The sequence below is a fragment of the Hypomesus nipponensis genome, chromosome 4 (genome assembly GCF_054491055.1).
Source record: "Hypomesus nipponensis isolate SF chromosome 4, ASM5449105v1, whole genome shotgun sequence".
Classification (NCBI taxonomy): domain Eukaryota; kingdom Metazoa; phylum Chordata; class Actinopteri; order Osmeriformes; family Osmeridae; genus Hypomesus; species Hypomesus nipponensis.
Window position 1 is genome coordinate 617,501 of NC_140364.1, and position 7,500 is coordinate 625,000.

The following is a 7,500-nucleotide window of genomic DNA, read 5'->3' on the forward strand; positions in this document are numbered from 1 at the left end:
CTTATTTCGTACGGCCATACCAGCCTGGCAACGCCCGATCTCGTCTGATCTCGGAAGCTAAGCAGGGTCGGGCCTGGTTAGTACTTGGATGGGAGACCGCCTGGGAATACCAGGTGCTGTATGCTCTTTTGCTCATTCACTTAGAAACTGAAATGTTGCAATATGCACAAGTAGTCCTTCATGAAAGGGGCTGGAAGCTGTTTTCATTTTGACACGAGAGAGAGAGAGAGAGAGAGAGAGACCACCTTGCATTGTCAATTGCTAAATCTGTATATGGATAAGTAGCCTATGGTTGTCAACTTATTTCGTACGGCCATACCAGCCTGGCAACGCCCGATCTCGTCTGATCTCGGAAGCTAAGCAGGGTCGGGCCTGGTTAGTACTTGGATGGGAGACCGCCTGGGAATACCAGGTGCTGTATGCTCTTTTGCTCATTCACTTAGAAACTGAAATCTTGCAATATGCACAAGTAGTCCTTCATGAAAGGGGCTGGAAGCTGTTTTCATTTTGACACGAGAGAGAGAGAGAGAGACCACCTTGCATTGTCAATTGCTAAATCTGTATATGGATAAGTAGCCTATGGTTGTCAACTTATTTCGTACGGCCATACCAGCCTGGCAACGCCCGATCTCGTCTGATCTCGGAAGCTAAGCAGGGTCGGGCCTGGTTAGTACTTGGATGGGAGACCGCCTGGGAATACCAGGTGCTGTATGCTCTTTTGCTCATTCACTTAGAAACTGAAATGTTGCAATATGCACAAGTAGTCCTTCATGAAAGGGGCTGGAAGCTGTTTTCATTTTGACACGAGAGAGAGAGAGAGAGAGAGAGAGACCACCTTGCATTGTCAATTGCTAAATCTGTATATGGATAAGTAGCCTATGGTTGTCAACTTATTTCGTACGGCCATACCAGCCTGGCAACGCCCGATCTCGTCTGATCTCGGAAGCTAAGCAGGGTCGGGCCTGGTTAGTACTTGGATGGGAGACCGCCTGGGAATACCAGGTGCTGTATGCTCTTTTGCTCATTCACTTAGAAACTGAAATGTTGCAATATGCACAAGTAGTCCTTCATGAAAGGGGCTGGAAGCTGTTTTCATTTTGACACGAGAGAGAGAGAGAGAGACCACCTTGCATTGTCAATTGCTAAATCTGTATATGGATAAGTAGCCTATGGTTGTCAACTTATTTCGTACGGCCATACCAGCCTGGCAACGCCCGTTCTCGTCTGATCTCGGAAGCTAAGCAGGGTCGGGCCTGGTTAGTACTTGGATGGGAGACCGCCTGGGAATACCAGGTGCTGTATGCTCTTTTGCTCATTCACTTAGAAACTGAAATCTTGCAATATGCACAAGTAGTCCTTCATGAAAGGGGCTGGAAGCTGTTTTCATTTTGACACGAGAGAGAGAGAGAGAGAGAGAGAGACCACCTTGCATTGTCAATTGCTAAATCTGTATATGGATAAGTAGCCTATGGTTGTCAACTTATTTCGTACGGCCATACCAGCCTGGCAACGCCCGATCTCGTCTGATCTCGGAAGCTAAGCAGGGTCGGGCCTGGTTAGTACTTGGATGGGAGACCGCCTGGGAATACCAGGTGCTGTATGCTCTTTTGCTCATTCACTTAGAAACTGAAATCTTGCAATATGCACAAGTAGTCCTTCATGAAAGGGGCTGGAAGCTGTTTTCATTTTGACACGAGAGAGAGAGAGAGAGACCACCTTGCATTGTCAATTGCTAAATCTGTATATGGATAAGTAGCCTATGGTTGTCAACTTATTTCGTACGGCCATACCAGCCTGGCAACGCCCGATCTCGTCTGATCTCGGAAGCTAAGCAGGGTCGGGCCTGGTTAGTACTTGGATGGGAGACCGCCTGGGAATACCAGGTGCTGTATGCTCTTTTGCTCATTCACTTAGAAACTGAAATCTTGCAATATGCACAAGTAGTCCTTCATGAAAGGGGCTGGAAGCTGTTTTCATTTTGACACGAGAGAGAGAGAGAGAGAGAGACCACCTTGCATTGTCAATTGCTAAATCTGTATATGGATAAGTAGCCTATGGTTGTCAACTTATTTCGTACGGCCATACCAGCCTGGCAACGCCCGATCTCGTCTGATCTCGGAAGCTAAGCAGGGTCGGGCCTGGTTAGTACTTGGATGGGAGACCGCCTGGGAATACCAGGTGCTGTATGCTCTTTTGCTCATTCACTTAGAAACTGAAATGTTGCAATATGCACAAGTAGTCCTTCATGAAAGGGGCTGGAAGCTGTTTTCATTTTGACACGAGAGAGAGAGAGAGAGAGAGAGAGACCACCTTGCATTGTCAATTGCTAAATCTGTATATGGATAAGTAGCCTATGGTTGTCAACTTATTTCGTACGGCCATACCAGCCTGGCAACGCCCGATCTCGTCTGATCTCGGAAGCTAAGCAGGGTCGGGCCTGGTTAGTACTTGGATGGGAGACCGCCTGGGAATACCAGGTGCTGTATGCTCTTTTGCTCATTCACTTAGAAACTGAAATCTTGCAATATGCACAAGTAGTCCTTCATGAAAGGGGCTGGAAGCTGTTTTCATTTTGACACGAGAGAGAGAGAGAGAGAGAGAGACCACCTTGCATTGTCAATTGCTAAATCTGTATATGGATAAGTAGCCTATGGTTGTCATCTTATTTCGTACGGCCATACCAGCCTGGCAACGCCCGATCTCGTCTGATCTCGGAAGCTAAGCAGGGTCGGGCCTGGTTAGTACTTGGATGGGAGACCGCCTGGGAATACCAGGTGCTGTATGCTCTTTTGCTCATTCACTTAGAAACTGAAATCTTGCAATATGCACAAGTAGTCCTTCATGAAAGGGGCTGGAAGCTGTTTTCATTTTGACACGAGAGAGAGAGAGAGAGACCACCTTGCATTGTCAATTGCTAAATCTGTATATGGATAAGTAGCCTATGGTTGTCAACTTATTTCGTACGGCCATACCAGCCTGGCAACGCCCGATCTCGTCTGATCTCGGAAGCTAAGCAGGGTCGGGCCTGGTTAGTACTTGGATGGGAGACCGCCTGGGAATACCAGGTGCTGTATGCTCTTTTGCTCATTCACTTAGAAACTGAAATCTTGCAATATGCACAAGTAGTCCTTCATGAAAGGGGCTGGAAGCTGTTTTCATTTTGACACGAGAGAGAGAGAGAGAGACCACCTTGCATTGTCAATTGCTAAATCTGTATATGGATAAGTAGCCTATGGTTGTCAACTTATTTCGTACGGCCATACCAGCCTGGCAACGCCCGATCTCGTCTGATCTCGGAAGCTAAGCAGGGTCGGGCCTGGTTAGTACTTGGATGGGAGACCGCCTGGGAATACCAGGTGCTGTATGCTCTTTTGCTCATTCACTTAGAAACTGAAATGTTGCAATATGCACAAGTAGTCCTTCATGAAAGGGGCTGGAAGCTGTTTTCATTTTGACACGAGAGAGAGAGAGAGAGAGAGAGAGACCACCTTGCATTGTCAATTGCTAAATCTGTATATGGATAAGTAGCCTATGGTTGTCAACTTATTTCGTACGGCCATACCAGCCTGGCAACGCCCGATCTCGTCTGATCTCGGAAGCTAAGCAGGGTCGGGCCTGGTTAGTACTTGGATGGGAGACCGCCTGGGAATACCAGGTGCTGTATGCTCTTTTGCTCATTCACTTAGAAACTGAAATCTTGCAATATGCACAAGTAGTCCTTCATGAAAGGGGCTGGAAGCTGTTTTCATTTTGACACGAGAGAGAGAGAGAGAGAGAGAGACCACCTTGCATTGTCAATTGCTAAATCTGTATATGGATAAGTAGCCTATGGTTGTCATCTTATTTCGTACGGCCATACCAGCCTGGCAACGCCCGATCTCGTCTGATCTCGGAAGCTAAGCAGGGTCGGGCCTGGTTAGTACTTGGATGGGAGACCGCCTGGGAATACCAGGTGCTGTATGCTCTTTTGCTCATTCACTTAGAAACTGAAATCTTGCAATATGCACAAGTAGTCCTTCATGAAAGGGGCTGGAAGCTGTTTTCATTTTGACACGAGAGAGAGAGAGAGAGACCACCTTGCATTGTCAATTGCTAAATCTGTATATGGATAAGTAGCCTATGGTTGTCAACTTATTTCGTACGGCCATACCAGCCTGGCAACGCCCGATCTCGTCTGATCTCGGAAGCTAAGCAGGGTCGGGCCTGGTTAGTACTTGGATGGGAGACCGCCTGGGAATACCAGGTGCTGTATGCTCTTTTGCTCATTCACTTAGAAACTGAAATCTTGCAATATGCACAAGTAGTCCTTCATGAAAGGGGCTGGAAGCTGTTTTCATTTTGACACGAGAGAGAGAGAGAGAGACCACCTTGCATTGTCAATTGCTAAATCTGTATATGGATAAGTAGCCTATGGTTGTCAACTTATTTCGTACGGCCATACCAGCCTGGCAACGCCCGATCTCGTCTGATCTCGGAAGCTAAGCAGGGTCGGGCCTGGTTAGTACTTGGATGGGAGACCGCCTGGGAATACCAGGTGCTGTATGCTCTTTTGCTCATTCACTTAGAAACTGAAATCTTGCAATATGCACAAGTAGTCCTTCATGAAAGGGGCTGGAAGCTGTTTTCATTTTGACACGAGAGAGAGAGAGAGAGACCACCTTGCATTGTCAATTGCTAAATCTGTATATGGATAAGTAGCCTATGGTTGTCAACTTATTTCGTACGGCCATACCAGCCTGGCAACGCCCGATCTCGTCTGATCTCGGAAGCTAAGCAGGGTCGGGCCTGGTTAGTACTTGGATGGGAGACCGCCTGGGAATACCAGGTGCTGTATGCTCTTTTGCTCATTCACTTAGAAACTGAAATGTTGCAATATGCACAAGTAGTCCTTCATGAAAGGGGCTGGAAGCTGTTTTCATTTTGACACGAGAGAGAGAGAGAGAGAGAGAGAGACCACCTTGCATTGTCAATTGCTAAATCTGTATATGGATAAGTAGCCTATGGTTGTCAACTTATTTCGTACGGCCATACCAGCCTGGCAACGCCCGATCTCGTCTGATCTCGGAAGCTAAGCAGGGTCGGGCCTGGTTAGTACTTGGATGGGAGACCGCCTGGGAATACCAGGTGCTGTATGCTCTTTTGCTCATTCACTTAGAAACTGAAATCTTGCAATATGCACAAGTAGTCCTTCATGAAAGGGGCTGGAAGCTGTTTTCATTTTGACACGAGAGAGAGAGAGAGAGAGAGAGACCACCTTGCATTGTCAATTGCTAAATCTGTATATGGATAAGTAGCCTATGGTTGTCATCTTATTTCGTACGGCCATACCAGCCTGGCAACGCCCGATCTCGTCTGATCTCGGAAGCTAAGCAGGGTCGGGCCTGGTTAGTACTTGGATGGGAGACCGCCTGGGAATACCAGGTGCTGTATGCTCTTTTGCTCATTCACTTAGAAACTGAAATCTTGCAATATGCACAAGTAGTCCTTCATGAAAGGGGCTGGAAGCTGTTTTCATTTTGACACGAGAGAGAGAGAGAGAGACCACCTTGCATTGTCAATTGCTAAATCTGTATATGGATAAGTAGCCTATGGTTGTCAACTTATTTCGTACGGCCATACCAGCCTGGCAACGCCCGATCTCGTCTGATCTCGGAAGCTAAGCAGGGTCGGGCCTGGTTAGTACTTGGATGGGAGACCGCCTGGGAATACCAGGTGCTGTATGCTCTTTTGCTCATTCACTTAGAAACTGAAATCTTGCAATATGCACAAGTAGTCCTTCATGAAAGGGGCTGGAAGCTGTTTTCATTTTGACACGAGAGAGAGAGAGAGAGACCACCTTGCATTGTCAATTGCTAAATCTGTATATGGATAAGTAGCCTATGGTTGTCAACTTATTTCGTACGGCCATACCAGCCTGGCAACGCCCGATCTCGTCTGATCTCGGAAGCTAAGCAGGGTCGGGCCTGGTTAGTACTTGGATGGGAGACCGCCTGGGAATACCAGGTGCTGTATGCTCTTTTGCTCATTCACTTAGAAACTGAAATCTTGCAATATGCACAAGTAGTCCTTCATGAAAGGGGCTGGAAGCTGTTTTCATTTTGACACGAGAGAGAGAGAGAGAGACCACCTTGCATTGTCAATTGCTAAATCTGTATATGGATAAGTAGCCTATGGTTGTCAACTTATTTCGTACGGCCATACCAGCCTGGCAACGCCCGATCTCGTCTGATCTCGGAAGCTAAGCAGGGTCGGGCCTGGTTAGTACTTGGATGGGAGACCGCCTGGGAATACCAGGTGCTGTATGCTCTTTTGCTCATTCACTTAGAAACTGAAATCTTGCAATATGCACAAGTAGTCCTTCATGAAAGGGGCTGGAAGCTGTTTTCATTTTGACACGAGAGAGAGAGAGAGAGACCACCTTGCATTGTCAATTGCTAAATCTGTATATGGATAAGTAGCCTATGGTTGTCAACTTATTTCGTACGGCCATACCAGCCTGGCAACGCCCGATCTCGTCTGATCTCGGAAGCTAAGCAGGGTCGGGCCTGGTTAGTACTTGGATGGGAGACCGCCTGGGAATACCAGGTGCTGTATGCTCTTTTGCTCATTCACTTAGAAACTGAAATGTTGCAATATGCACAAGTAGTCCTTCATGAAAGGGGCTGGAAGCTGTTTTCATTTTGACACGAGAGAGAGAGAGAGAGAGAGAGAGACCACCTTGCATTGTCAATTGCTAAATCTGTATATGGATAAGTAGCCTATGGTTGTCAACTTATTTCGTACGGCCATACCAGCCTGGCAACGCCCGATCTCGTCTGATCTCGGAAGCTAAGCAGGGTCGGGCCTGGTTAGTACTTGGATGGGAGACCGCCTGGGAATACCAGGTGCTGTATGCTCTTTTGCTCATTCACTTAGAAACTGAAATCTTGCAATATGCACAAGTAGTCCTTCATGAAAGGGGCTGGAAGCTGTTTTCATTTTGACACGAGAGAGAGAGAGAGAGACCACCTTGCATTGTCAATTGCTAAATCTGTATATGGATAAGTAGCCTATGGTTGTCAACTTATTTCGTACGGCCATACCAGCCTGGCAACGCCCGATCTCGTCTGATCTCGGAAGCTAAGCAGGGTCGGGCCTGGTTAGTACTTGGATGGGAGACCGCCTGGGAATACCAGGTGCTGTATGCTCTTTTGCTCATTCACTTAGAAACTGAAATCTTGCAATATGCACAAGTAGTCCTTCATGAAAGGGGCTGGAAGCTGTTTTCATTTTGACACGAGAGAGAGAGAGAGAGACCACCTTGCATTGTCAATTGCTAAATCTGTATATGGATAAGTAGCCTATGGTTGTCAACTTATTTCGTACGGCCATACCAGCCTGGCAACGCCCGATCTCGTCTGATCTCGGAAGCTAAGCAGGGTCGGGCCTGGTTAGTACTTGGATGGGAGACCGCCTGGGAATACCAGGTGCTGTATGCTCTTTTGCTCATTCACTTAGAAA

At 47.2% G+C, this 7,500-nt stretch overlaps 26 non-coding genes across 26 annotated transcripts; all 26 read left to right on the top strand.

The window, feature by feature from the left end:
• Nucleotides 1–6: 6 nt before the first annotated feature.
• LOC146293767 (5S ribosomal RNA) lies at nucleotides 7–125 on the top strand. Its single transcript, XR_014755000.1, has one exon. It is a non-coding gene; the product is annotated as a 5S ribosomal RNA (ribosomal RNA).
• A 180-nt stretch (nucleotides 126–305) lies between these two features.
• Nucleotides 306–424, top strand: LOC146293768 (5S ribosomal RNA). The gene has a single exon (XR_014755001.1). It is a non-coding gene; the product is annotated as a 5S ribosomal RNA (ribosomal RNA).
• Nucleotides 425–596: 172 nt separating this feature from the next.
• Nucleotides 597–715, top strand: LOC146293769 (5S ribosomal RNA). The gene has a single exon (XR_014755002.1). It is a non-coding gene; the product is annotated as a 5S ribosomal RNA (ribosomal RNA).
• A 180-nt stretch (nucleotides 716–895) lies between these two features.
• LOC146293770 (5S ribosomal RNA) lies at nucleotides 896–1,014 on the top strand. Its single transcript, XR_014755004.1, has one exon. It is a non-coding gene; the product is annotated as a 5S ribosomal RNA (ribosomal RNA).
• A 172-nt stretch (nucleotides 1,015–1,186) lies between these two features.
• Nucleotides 1,187–1,305, top strand: LOC146293771 (5S ribosomal RNA). The gene has a single exon (XR_014754403.1). It is a non-coding gene; the product is annotated as a 5S ribosomal RNA (ribosomal RNA).
• Nucleotides 1,306–1,485: 180 nt separating this feature from the next.
• Nucleotides 1,486–1,604, top strand: LOC146293772 (5S ribosomal RNA). Its single transcript, XR_014755005.1, has one exon. It is a non-coding gene; the product is annotated as a 5S ribosomal RNA (ribosomal RNA).
• A 172-nt stretch (nucleotides 1,605–1,776) lies between these two features.
• LOC146293773 (5S ribosomal RNA) lies at nucleotides 1,777–1,895 on the top strand. Its single transcript, XR_014755006.1, has one exon. It is a non-coding gene; the product is annotated as a 5S ribosomal RNA (ribosomal RNA).
• Nucleotides 1,896–2,071: 176 nt separating this feature from the next.
• On the top strand, nucleotides 2,072–2,190 carry LOC146293774 (5S ribosomal RNA). The gene has a single exon (XR_014755007.1). It is a non-coding gene; the product is annotated as a 5S ribosomal RNA (ribosomal RNA).
• A 180-nt stretch (nucleotides 2,191–2,370) lies between these two features.
• LOC146293775 (5S ribosomal RNA) lies at nucleotides 2,371–2,489 on the top strand. Its single transcript, XR_014755008.1, has one exon. It is a non-coding gene; the product is annotated as a 5S ribosomal RNA (ribosomal RNA).
• Nucleotides 2,490–2,667: 178 nt separating this feature from the next.
• Nucleotides 2,668–2,786, top strand: LOC146293776 (5S ribosomal RNA). The gene has a single exon (XR_014755009.1). It is a non-coding gene; the product is annotated as a 5S ribosomal RNA (ribosomal RNA).
• Nucleotides 2,787–2,958: 172 nt separating this feature from the next.
• On the top strand, nucleotides 2,959–3,077 carry LOC146293777 (5S ribosomal RNA). Its single transcript, XR_014755010.1, has one exon. It is a non-coding gene; the product is annotated as a 5S ribosomal RNA (ribosomal RNA).
• Nucleotides 3,078–3,249: 172 nt separating this feature from the next.
• Nucleotides 3,250–3,368, top strand: LOC146293778 (5S ribosomal RNA). The gene has a single exon (XR_014755011.1). It is a non-coding gene; the product is annotated as a 5S ribosomal RNA (ribosomal RNA).
• A 180-nt stretch (nucleotides 3,369–3,548) lies between these two features.
• Nucleotides 3,549–3,667, top strand: LOC146293779 (5S ribosomal RNA). Its single transcript, XR_014755012.1, has one exon. It is a non-coding gene; the product is annotated as a 5S ribosomal RNA (ribosomal RNA).
• A 178-nt stretch (nucleotides 3,668–3,845) lies between these two features.
• LOC146293780 (5S ribosomal RNA) lies at nucleotides 3,846–3,964 on the top strand. Its single transcript, XR_014755013.1, has one exon. It is a non-coding gene; the product is annotated as a 5S ribosomal RNA (ribosomal RNA).
• A 172-nt stretch (nucleotides 3,965–4,136) lies between these two features.
• LOC146293781 (5S ribosomal RNA) lies at nucleotides 4,137–4,255 on the top strand. Its single transcript, XR_014755015.1, has one exon. It is a non-coding gene; the product is annotated as a 5S ribosomal RNA (ribosomal RNA).
• A 172-nt stretch (nucleotides 4,256–4,427) lies between these two features.
• LOC146293782 (5S ribosomal RNA) lies at nucleotides 4,428–4,546 on the top strand. The gene has a single exon (XR_014755016.1). It is a non-coding gene; the product is annotated as a 5S ribosomal RNA (ribosomal RNA).
• Nucleotides 4,547–4,718: 172 nt separating this feature from the next.
• LOC146293783 (5S ribosomal RNA) lies at nucleotides 4,719–4,837 on the top strand. Its single transcript, XR_014755017.1, has one exon. It is a non-coding gene; the product is annotated as a 5S ribosomal RNA (ribosomal RNA).
• A 180-nt stretch (nucleotides 4,838–5,017) lies between these two features.
• Nucleotides 5,018–5,136, top strand: LOC146293784 (5S ribosomal RNA). Its single transcript, XR_014755018.1, has one exon. It is a non-coding gene; the product is annotated as a 5S ribosomal RNA (ribosomal RNA).
• A 178-nt stretch (nucleotides 5,137–5,314) lies between these two features.
• LOC146293785 (5S ribosomal RNA) lies at nucleotides 5,315–5,433 on the top strand. Its single transcript, XR_014755019.1, has one exon. It is a non-coding gene; the product is annotated as a 5S ribosomal RNA (ribosomal RNA).
• Nucleotides 5,434–5,605: 172 nt separating this feature from the next.
• Nucleotides 5,606–5,724, top strand: LOC146293786 (5S ribosomal RNA). The gene has a single exon (XR_014755020.1). It is a non-coding gene; the product is annotated as a 5S ribosomal RNA (ribosomal RNA).
• Nucleotides 5,725–5,896: 172 nt separating this feature from the next.
• On the top strand, nucleotides 5,897–6,015 carry LOC146293787 (5S ribosomal RNA). Its single transcript, XR_014755021.1, has one exon. It is a non-coding gene; the product is annotated as a 5S ribosomal RNA (ribosomal RNA).
• A 172-nt stretch (nucleotides 6,016–6,187) lies between these two features.
• LOC146293788 (5S ribosomal RNA) lies at nucleotides 6,188–6,306 on the top strand. The gene has a single exon (XR_014755022.1). It is a non-coding gene; the product is annotated as a 5S ribosomal RNA (ribosomal RNA).
• A 172-nt stretch (nucleotides 6,307–6,478) lies between these two features.
• LOC146293789 (5S ribosomal RNA) lies at nucleotides 6,479–6,597 on the top strand. The gene has a single exon (XR_014755023.1). It is a non-coding gene; the product is annotated as a 5S ribosomal RNA (ribosomal RNA).
• Nucleotides 6,598–6,777: 180 nt separating this feature from the next.
• On the top strand, nucleotides 6,778–6,896 carry LOC146293790 (5S ribosomal RNA). Its single transcript, XR_014755024.1, has one exon. It is a non-coding gene; the product is annotated as a 5S ribosomal RNA (ribosomal RNA).
• A 172-nt stretch (nucleotides 6,897–7,068) lies between these two features.
• On the top strand, nucleotides 7,069–7,187 carry LOC146293791 (5S ribosomal RNA). The gene has a single exon (XR_014755026.1). It is a non-coding gene; the product is annotated as a 5S ribosomal RNA (ribosomal RNA).
• A 172-nt stretch (nucleotides 7,188–7,359) lies between these two features.
• On the top strand, nucleotides 7,360–7,478 carry LOC146293792 (5S ribosomal RNA). The gene has a single exon (XR_014755027.1). It is a non-coding gene; the product is annotated as a 5S ribosomal RNA (ribosomal RNA).
• The last annotated feature ends 22 nt before the right edge of the window (nucleotides 7,479–7,500 follow it).